We start from the raw sequence: 9771 nt of genomic DNA on the forward strand, positions 1-9771 counted from the left end.
ATAACAAAAAACATATTAGTTAACTAATTGAGTTTCTCTAGCAAGACGTTTCAGTGACAAATGGTTGAGTTGCTACAACGTGACGTTTCACCGACAGGCTATTGAAGTTCTTCAAGTTGACCTTAAACTTCAGAAAATAAAACAGTTTTTCAACAAAGATAGATAAAAGACTTGGTTGGTTGAAAATTTTATGTGACTCGAGTAGTGCTTGCTTATTTTGTCGTTATGCCCATCAAATTTTTAAAAGTGAAAAATGACAAGTGCAATTGAAGTGGCGGCAGATACGTGGTTTCAAAGGGAGGTGAATCTATATATATATGTATATATGTATATATATATATATATATATATATATATATATATATATATATATATATATATATATATATATTTGCATCTCCTCTTGAAACCAGGCGCCCGTTGTCACTTCAAATGCAAATACCACACTCTATTTTTCAATATTTGAAGCATATTACGATAAAAAAATTTCCACCTGAAATTCGCAGTAAATTTTTTTCTAACCGATTTATTTATATATCTTTCAAAAATAGTTTTTTTTCTGAACTGTTTGATCGGCGAAAGTGAAATATTTGTCAATGAAACGTCAAATTAGCATCATTTATTAATTAATTGTTAACTCACTCCGTTCATCGACACTTAAGAACTGAGAAAATTCAAGTCAGGCTGTTCAAACTGGTCATTTTAAGTCACCTGGTCACTTTTGGTCACTTATTGATCAATTATTTTTTCTAGGTAATTTTTGTTGAAACTGAATCAAAGGAACCCTAGCAATTATCGAGAATTTTTCCAGACAACATCAGGGGACGTTGCACGTTCTATCAGAAACTTCAACAAGAGCTCACTTGGACGCTTCCCGTTAAGAACGCGCCGATTCGGTGCCGACTCCGCTTCTATTTTTGCGAGTTGTTTGTAGCAAAAAGTAGGCAAGCTTTAGTCAATCTTTAGCTTGAAAAGATCATCCGACAATTGAGCAGCTGGTAAACGCCCAGGTTGACAAGAACGCTCTATTCCGGACTAGCGACTGTTTGAGTCGTCAGAGAGATCTGTATTCAAAAATGTTCCTGGACTCAAGTTACCCAAAGCCTGGTGTGCTCAAGAAGAAAATGACTAATACCAAAAATGAGTTGGAAAAAGCTCAAAGACTGTTCAATGAGCTCCAGAAACAGAAAGCTAAACTAGAACTAGAGAAAGCAGCTGTTGTTGAAGATGCGGATTCTATATCTGTATGTGTGACAAATGAAGTATTCCGAAAAATCACTTGTTTTTTTTAAGAGAGAGATTCTGAAAATGGTAGGTCTTTTTTATCGTGAACGATTCAAGCAGCTTGATTCAAGTGGTAATTGTTCAATTAGATTTTTTTTTTCAAAATTTGTCTTTGTAAGGAAAATCGTTATGCAAAAATCAATCGAAACTTGCAAAGATAAAATTTTTTTTAAGTCTGTTCCCCAAATATGTGTTTAAAAATGTATGTTTTCATATAGCAAGGGGCAAGGGTTGGATAGCTTTTTCTTGCAGCTCTGTCAAAGTAGAGTATTGTAAATGTGAATTTCACTGAACGCTCAACATATAAATTTTTCAAGTAGTGCTTTTTGCCAAATGATAAAAAATAGAATACGGCAAATGCAAGTGAAGTGGCAACGGGTGCGTTGTTTCAAGGGGAGCTGCTCATAAATATACATATGTTTTCGCATATATGTCAAGGTAGTGCTGAAATATATAAATTTTTTTGAAGGTGAAATTCACTAAACATAAATGAGTTTCAAGTTGTATTTTTTGTCGTAATTTACGCTAAATGTTGCAATGCCGAAAATGGCGGTTGAAGGAAAATATGACAAATGCGAGAAAATTTAGTGATATTTGCTAAGATTTTTTCCCCAAAACTTGTCTTTTTAAAATTTCTTTCTTATGCAAAAATTAATAGAAACTTACGATGACAAAAAAGTTTGCGAAATTAGTTCCAAGTTTCCGAAATCTGAAGCAATTAATTGTACTTTTCATGACCATGTCCTTAGAGCAACAATTGGATATTTTTAATTTTGTAATAGGAGAGTTTCAAAAATAATTTTCTTTATTAATCCTTTTACAAAATATAAAATGTACAAAGTGACTTATTTTGCACGTAAAAACGTATTATTAAGAGCAATTTGCTTGCTTCGATTAATTTTGGAGTGAAATGATGCGCCGTTTACGATTTAGTAGAAGGAAATATATTGCGCGTTTATTATCCAAACAAGAAACAGACTAGTCAAATTAGAAGCTAATTTTGTCCCCATAACCTTACAAAAATGATCACAGGAGTAAAATATCTTTGAAAGTGATTTTTGAATGTCAGTATCCTTAAACTGATAAACAAAATCATTCAAGTAATGGTTATTTTGTCGTAATGTCGATCAAGTGCATTTGGCAACCGCTACGTGGTTTCAAAGAAAAGCTGATATATATAAATGAATTTCATCGCACAAGTGTTGTGCAGTGTGTCGGTACGAATCAGCCCATACAAAAGCAGTAAAATTCAGAGCAGTCCGGAAAAGTGAGAAAATGGAAGATAAACCTATCCGGTTCAAAACAGTCTGAAAAACAGTCGCAAGTAATAGTATTTTTAAAAAGCTGGTAGACCGATAGTTTTTCTTTGTTCAAACAACCTAAACAACTAAAAAGTGACCGCCGCATTCACGTCAACTTTTTGCGAGGTTGCCAACAAAGGGTAGGATATTATACGAAAATAAGAAATTGACAGTCAGCTTAGTCTTTGACAGTTTCAATTAAAATTGGAATGTTTTGTATCGGACTGTCTTTTGCTCGTTATCATGATTTTCTGAACTGTTTTGTATTGGATATTGCTTAAAATTATGTCGTTTGGTGTCAAACTAACGCTGTCCGAGTAATATTTAAATGATGAAAACGGCGCCATCATGTTTTCTTTTTTTTCTCTGAGTTTGAAAAAAAATATTACAAAACTGCCCTTTATAGTTTTTAAATAACAACAAGACTGCTCGTATCGGGGCGAAGCCCTGAATGTTCCGACTGCCTTTTAATGTTTATGGAGCAGCAGTAATAACAGAAAAAAACTAAATGAAATAAAAAAAAATGAAATTTTTTTTTTCTAAAAATTGAAGTTTTTTATGAAAATTATCCCCCGACACGCCATATAAAGAATAAAAAGATAGATTTTGTTCCTTGTAACAAATCACTATGGCAAATAAGCTTCATTCAATCAATTTGGAACGGTTTATAAGACGGATTAAATCTCCGCTTACGCGTTAATAGCGCGAATTATATTGCGCGTTAATTGTCCCAAATTAGTCAAAATGGCAATCTTTAAACCCTCATAACTTTACAAAAAAAAATCACAGGTGAAATATTTTTTCAAATTTAGGCTCAGGATAACCATACCTTTTGAATGACATAAAAAATTTCCGTCAAAAATGGCTAGTTAAAAAGTCGAAATTTGTCTGAATAAAAAAAACCCACCCCGAGCACAAATATTCCGTTACTTTCGTATCGAAAGTCGGAACAACAAGACTGCTCGTATCAGGGCAAAGCCCTGAAGATTCCGACTGCCTTTAAGGTTTATGGAGCAGTAATAACATAAAAAGATTAAACGTAATAAAATAGGTAGAAATTTTTTTTCTAAAACTTGAAATTTTTAGGAAAATCATCACCCCACACGCCATATAAAGTGCAAAAGGATAGATTTCACTCATTGAAACAAATCAATTATGGCAAATAAGCGTTTTTCAACCACCAATCTGGAACGATTTCTTTGACAGATTAAATCTCCGCTTACGCGTTAATAGCGCGAAAAATATCGCGCGTTAAGGGTCCCAAATTGGCCAAAATGGCAATCTCCAAACCCCCATAACTTTAAGAAAAAAGATCAAAAGTAAAATGTCTTTTCAAACTTAGGCTCAGGACAACAATACCTTTCGAATGATATTTAAAAAACTCCGCCAAAAATTGCTAATTTAAAAGTCAAAATTTGTCTGAAGGAAAAAAAAACCCCACCCCGAGCACAAAGATTCGGTTACTTGTCCCCATACAAACTATCTTATGTACAAAGTGATATTTTTTGCCCGTCGTAACATATTAATGAGAGCAATCTGCTTGCTCCAGTTAAATTTTTAGCAAATTGATTTGCCGCTCGAGCTTAAAAAGCACGAAAATTATTGCGAGTTATTGGTCCCAACTTTAATCATACTAGTCAAAGTAGTCACAGTTTAGTCATCCATAAATTTACGATTATAATTACCAAAGTGTTCCCATAACCAACTGATCACCCGTAAAATATCTTTTTAAAATTGAGTGTCAATATCCTTCAGATGATATGAAAAGTTCCTTAAATTATTGCTTATTTTACAACGTACATCATATGTTGTAGAATGGGAGTATTATGAGAAGTGCTAGTGAAGTGACAGCCGCTGCGTGATTTCAAGGAGAGGTGCTTCTGCAGTCCTCAGTTTCGTATCCTGGGTCGCATTCGCACTCATTAGTCTTCGGGTTGCAATTTCGATTCCCATAGCAGTTACTGAAGCAATTGTTTTATTTGTGAGGTGCAAACAACCATACAAATTACTGAAACATTTTTTCTGCGTAAAGTGCTGGTGTGACATTTTCTAGAATAATTTTAAAATCTATTAAAAGCCTTGGCCGTTGCAGTTACTGAAACAATATTGTGTAAGCAAATGACCATAAGAAATAAAAACGTTTCTTTTATGCTCGTCAAAACATTTGTTCCGCTTAGATTTTCCGGGTTCTGCTTACAGTTGGGATTCCGCGACAGCTTAAAATTACAGTAAACATATATTAATACTTGTTTGTGGATTCGACAAACTTTTCGGGATTCCGCAAACTTTATTGCCGATTCCGCAAGTCTGCTTGAGAGCAGTTTTGAGCAATACAGTGTTTCAGCTATTTGTTCGTGAAACCCAAAACAGCAAAGAAGACCAAAAGAAACTAGCAATGTTGCCGAATCCACGAAAAATCTGTTTACGGTCTATTGCGGAATCATCTTACAAATAGCAACATACAAAATTCGGCCCCGGAATGATTTTCCGACAAATACTCTGGTCAAAACGTTCTTACCCGCATTAGAGTTTCATGAACAAAAATCGATTATAATTGAGTTTCCTTGTCAGTGTACACAAAAGTGAAAGCAAGTCGATTGTAATCAATTAAAAATGGATTATAATATTACTAGTTTTCGAGGCAACAAAATCCTTTTTTCATCCATTATAATCGATTTTTTTTTTCACTTTTGTGGACACTGACAATAAAAATAAATTGCAATCAATTTTCTTTCCACTTTACTGAGATACGAATTTCAGCGCACATAAAGTTTTTTCTACATTTTAATTTAAAGTTGGTTACCTTAGTTACTTGTTGTTCAATTGAAATTTTTTCTACCTTACTTTGATATGTTTGTTACTTTTTTTATTACTCAACATTACCCCCCTAGCGTTTGCCCATTTACAGCAACCTCCCCTATCCCGCCCCCAACGTAACGTGTTCAAGCGTGGGGGGGTTGTTCAGGCAGGGGGTGTTCAGGTGGGGTGGGGGGTTGTTCAGGGGGGTGTTCAGGTGGGGGTGTTCAGGTGGGGGGTTCAGTGGGGGAGGGGCAAAGGGGCAAACGTTTGGGGGGGTTGAAGGGGAGCAAAGGGGCAAACGTTGGGTGGGGAGCTCAACTGAATCTTTTTGCAATTTGAGTTTAGATTTTGAAATAGAGTAGGCCAGGCCGTACACTCGCTTTGCAAAGTTTCCGCATCACTCACTTGATAAACGCTGAAATTCTTTGCAAAATTTTGCTCGACGCGCGAAACAAAACTTTAGTGAAAAAAAAATCCATTTTAATGTAATTTCCTAATTATTTTAAAATCCGTTATGATGGATTCGAAATTAATTATAATGCATTTTGTTTTGGCGAGAAAAAATGGGTTTAAATCCATTTTAAATTCAATTTTGTTGTCTGAATGTAACATGGGAATCGATTATATTTACAACACTTTAGACCACTAAAATCCATTATAATCGATTTGTTTTCTTTTTTCTTAAATGCGGGTACATAAAACACCTGCATTGGAGTTCCATGAATAAAATTAATACAATTGAGTTTTTTTGTCAGTGTTCTCAAAAGTGAAAACAAGTCGATTATAACAATTAAAATGGGTTTTAATACTACTATTTTTGGAGGCAACAAAATCCTTTTTTCAACCATTATAATCAATTTTTTTTTTCAATTTTGTGGACAGTGACAATAAAAGTATTTTCTTTCCACTGTCCACTTTCCAATTTTTTTTCCACTTTACTGAGATTCAAATTTCAACGCACATAAAGTTTTTTCTACGCTTTAAACTAAAGTTGGTTACGTTGGTTACTTGTTGTTCAATTTAATTTTTTTTTTAACTTTGATATTTTTGTAACTTTTTTATTTTGCTCAACATTAGGCTTAGGTGGTGGAGTGGGTGGGCTCAGGTGGGGGTGTTTTTGGGGCAAGCTTAACAGAATCTTTTTGCAATTTGAGTTCAGATTTTGATATGGATTAGGCCGTACACTCGCTTTGCACAGTTTCCGCATCACTCACTTGATAAATGCTGAAATTCTTACAAAATTTTGCTGGACGCGCGAAACAAAAATAAAGTGTAAAAAAATCCATTTTAATGTGATTTCCTTATTTTTATAAAATCCATTATACTGGATTCGAAATGAATTATAATGCCCTTTGTTTTGGCGAGAAAAAATGGGTTTAAATCGATTTTTAGTCCAATTTTGTTGTCTGAACGTAACATGGGAATCGATTATATTTACAACATTTTAGTCCATGAAAATCCATTATAATCAATTTGTTTTCACTTTTCTTAAATGCAGCAGTAATCAGGTTCATTACTCTTGTTTTAAATATGACAACTAATAATCATGCAGTACAAACAATTCTTTTAATTTTGTTCTCTACTAATCAGATAAAAGTTGAAGTGTAACGACCACAATGAGATTAATTTTGTGCAAAATTGCATAGTGCTGGCATAAGTCACCAGGAAATGACTCAAAAACAATAAGGAATTTGATTACAGAACATCGTACCAAACGTCGTATTATTTTTTTACCCCAAAAGACAATCTAATCAAATTTGAGTCTAAATTTTTCATGCATCAGCAAGTATGAAAAAACTTAGGCACCAAGCTAGATCATGAATTTAAAAGACGTTATCAATCAAACGGTTGGACTGTTTAGTCAGTAATTAATAGGTCTATAATGTTTTCAATATAATCGATTCCCATGTTACGTTCAGACAACAAAATTGGACTAAAATGGATTTAAATCCATTTATTCTTGCAAAAAACAAAATGCATTATAATTCATTTTGAATCCGTTAATAGATCAAATTTTCCAGTTAAAAAAAAGACGTTCGTTATATATGATACCAGTCGATATGAGATACTAAAGGAAATTAAAAACTTGAACAATAAAAATTCTACTGGTCATGATGGGATTTGTAGTAAAATGGTAAAATTTGCTGCTCCGGTGCTGGCTGACCATTAAGCGCATTTTTTCAATATCTGCTTCAAAAAAGAGCGTTTTCCTAATTTTCTCATAGTTGGAAAAATTTTACCATTGCATACAAATGGCGACAAAACTGAACCCGATAACTACAGTCCAATTAGTTTGTTGTCTTGTATAAGTAAACTTTTTCAAAAAATAATTTTCAAGCGCATATCCGATTTTGCCACTTAAAACAGCTTGATTGATAAGCACCAGTTTGGTTTTCGAAGTAATATTTCCTGTACTCATGCCATTTTGCCCATTACTGATTTTTTTTCGCGAATCAATTGATAATAAAAAATTTGGTTACTCCTGCTTTATTGATTTAAAAAAAGCATTTGATACAGTTGATCGGAAAATTTTGCTCGACAAAATTTTTCAAAATGGGTTCAGAGGGAAAACTCACAAGTTAATTACAAACTATCTTACAGACCGAAATCAATATGTTTATTCGAATTAAAACGTCCCGAGTATGCGAGAATGTACAAAAGGTGTTCCTCAAGGTTCAGTTTTGGGGCCATTTCTGTTCTTTTTATACATAAATGATATGCCGTCGGCCAGCAACGTTAAATTAACATTATTTGCAGATGATACAAGGGTAGTTGATGCTCAAAAATTTGCATCCAATACGAAATTCCAGACAAAATTAAATAAAATTTGTAATTGGTGCATCAATAACAAACTGCTCATAAATCAAAAGAAGTGCAAAATAATGAAGTTTGGACGGGATAACTTGAATGAAAAATTTTCTTTTGTAATTAATGTACTCACCGAGTTTTCTGATTTTAGGTATTTAGGAATTCAAATAGACAACAGGCTCAAATTTGAAAGTCATTTAATAATGTTTGAGGTAAATTAGCTAAATTTAACGGTTTACTATTCAAGGGTAGAAACTATTTCTCGAAAAACGTGTTGGTTAAATTTTATACTTGCTATGCAAAGCCAATCATTTCGTACGGTTTAATTGCATTTGGTGCCTCATCAAAAAGTCTATTAGAAAAAATATTTCTGATGCAAAAACGTATTTTTAAAACTATTTGTTTCAAGAGAAAATTTGATCATGCCTCATATATCCTACGTTCGTTTGAGATTGAAACCGATTTTGACTTATATTTCAGACAAATATTCAAAGAAACTTTTAATCAACTTCGTGGTAAAACTCCCCTTGAAACTTTTAATTTGGAATCTGTAAATAATCGTCGGGTTACTCGGGCCTCTGTGGCAAAAACTTTACCAAGCATAAAAACTAGAACACAAATAATGCAGTGTTCATGGAAAAATGTGTCTTTTAAATGTTATAATTTTTTGAAATCAAGCGAGCTGATACCAAATAATCTAAACGAATTAACTGAGCATCAACTAAATGGTTATTTTAAAAACTTGTTTTCATTGTTTCTTAAAGATAATGGAGATCTTATAGATTTATTTTTTTGAATCATCAAGTCGGATATTATCTCGCAACTTCTGTCATAGGTTTTTCAGGGTCAGCTCTCGATAAGCTGCATAGCTTTTTGCATGATCCTTGGTGGGTTTGATTTGTACATGCGGTTTATTGTTTACCTGTCTGTGATTCATGCTTTTTCAAATTACCCTTTTCTCATATTTCTATATCACCGAAGATTAAACGAAACTATCAAAAGTTTACAGCCCTCCTCAGGCTTAGATACTTTAATTATCTCTGATAAGCTGAGAGTGCTGCTATCAGGTTGAATAATTTCAGATTGGTACTAACTGCGGGCACGTAGTAAGTTCTGGTATCTCGGAAATGTGCATGCATTTTTTTTCGTGGCAGAAACTATCTCTGCACACCATATACCATTTTGGACATAGGCAAGATCGTCCATAACATCTATGGATTCGAATAGAGAAACAATTGTGGAGCACTTGAGTTGCTGTAGATAGTTCATGGCGCTGTTTTTCCTCACCCATCTCCTCGTTTTGGGTTGTTTGATTTCTTTATCGAATGCGCATTGCAGTTTTCCACACCTGATTGAATCATTTTTTTAAACCCAAATGCAGACTTAGAAAAACAATAGCGGGCTGCTGCGACTTTCCCTCGCCTCGCCAATTCGAACTCCCGCCTTTCTCCTAAGAAAGTCCGCTGTTTCATTTTTGTACCAGATTTTGACCTCATGACACTAAAACTTAAAGTTTATCTAAATATGTTTTCTGCGCTCGTTTATAATTAATACAGGAGGGGTTATTGCGCAGTCAAAG

The sequence above is a fragment of the Symsagittifera roscoffensis genome, chromosome 3 (genome assembly GCF_963678635.1).
Source record: "Symsagittifera roscoffensis chromosome 3, txSymRosc1.1, whole genome shotgun sequence".
NCBI lineage: Eukaryota > Metazoa > Xenacoelomorpha > Acoela > Convolutidae > Symsagittifera > Symsagittifera roscoffensis.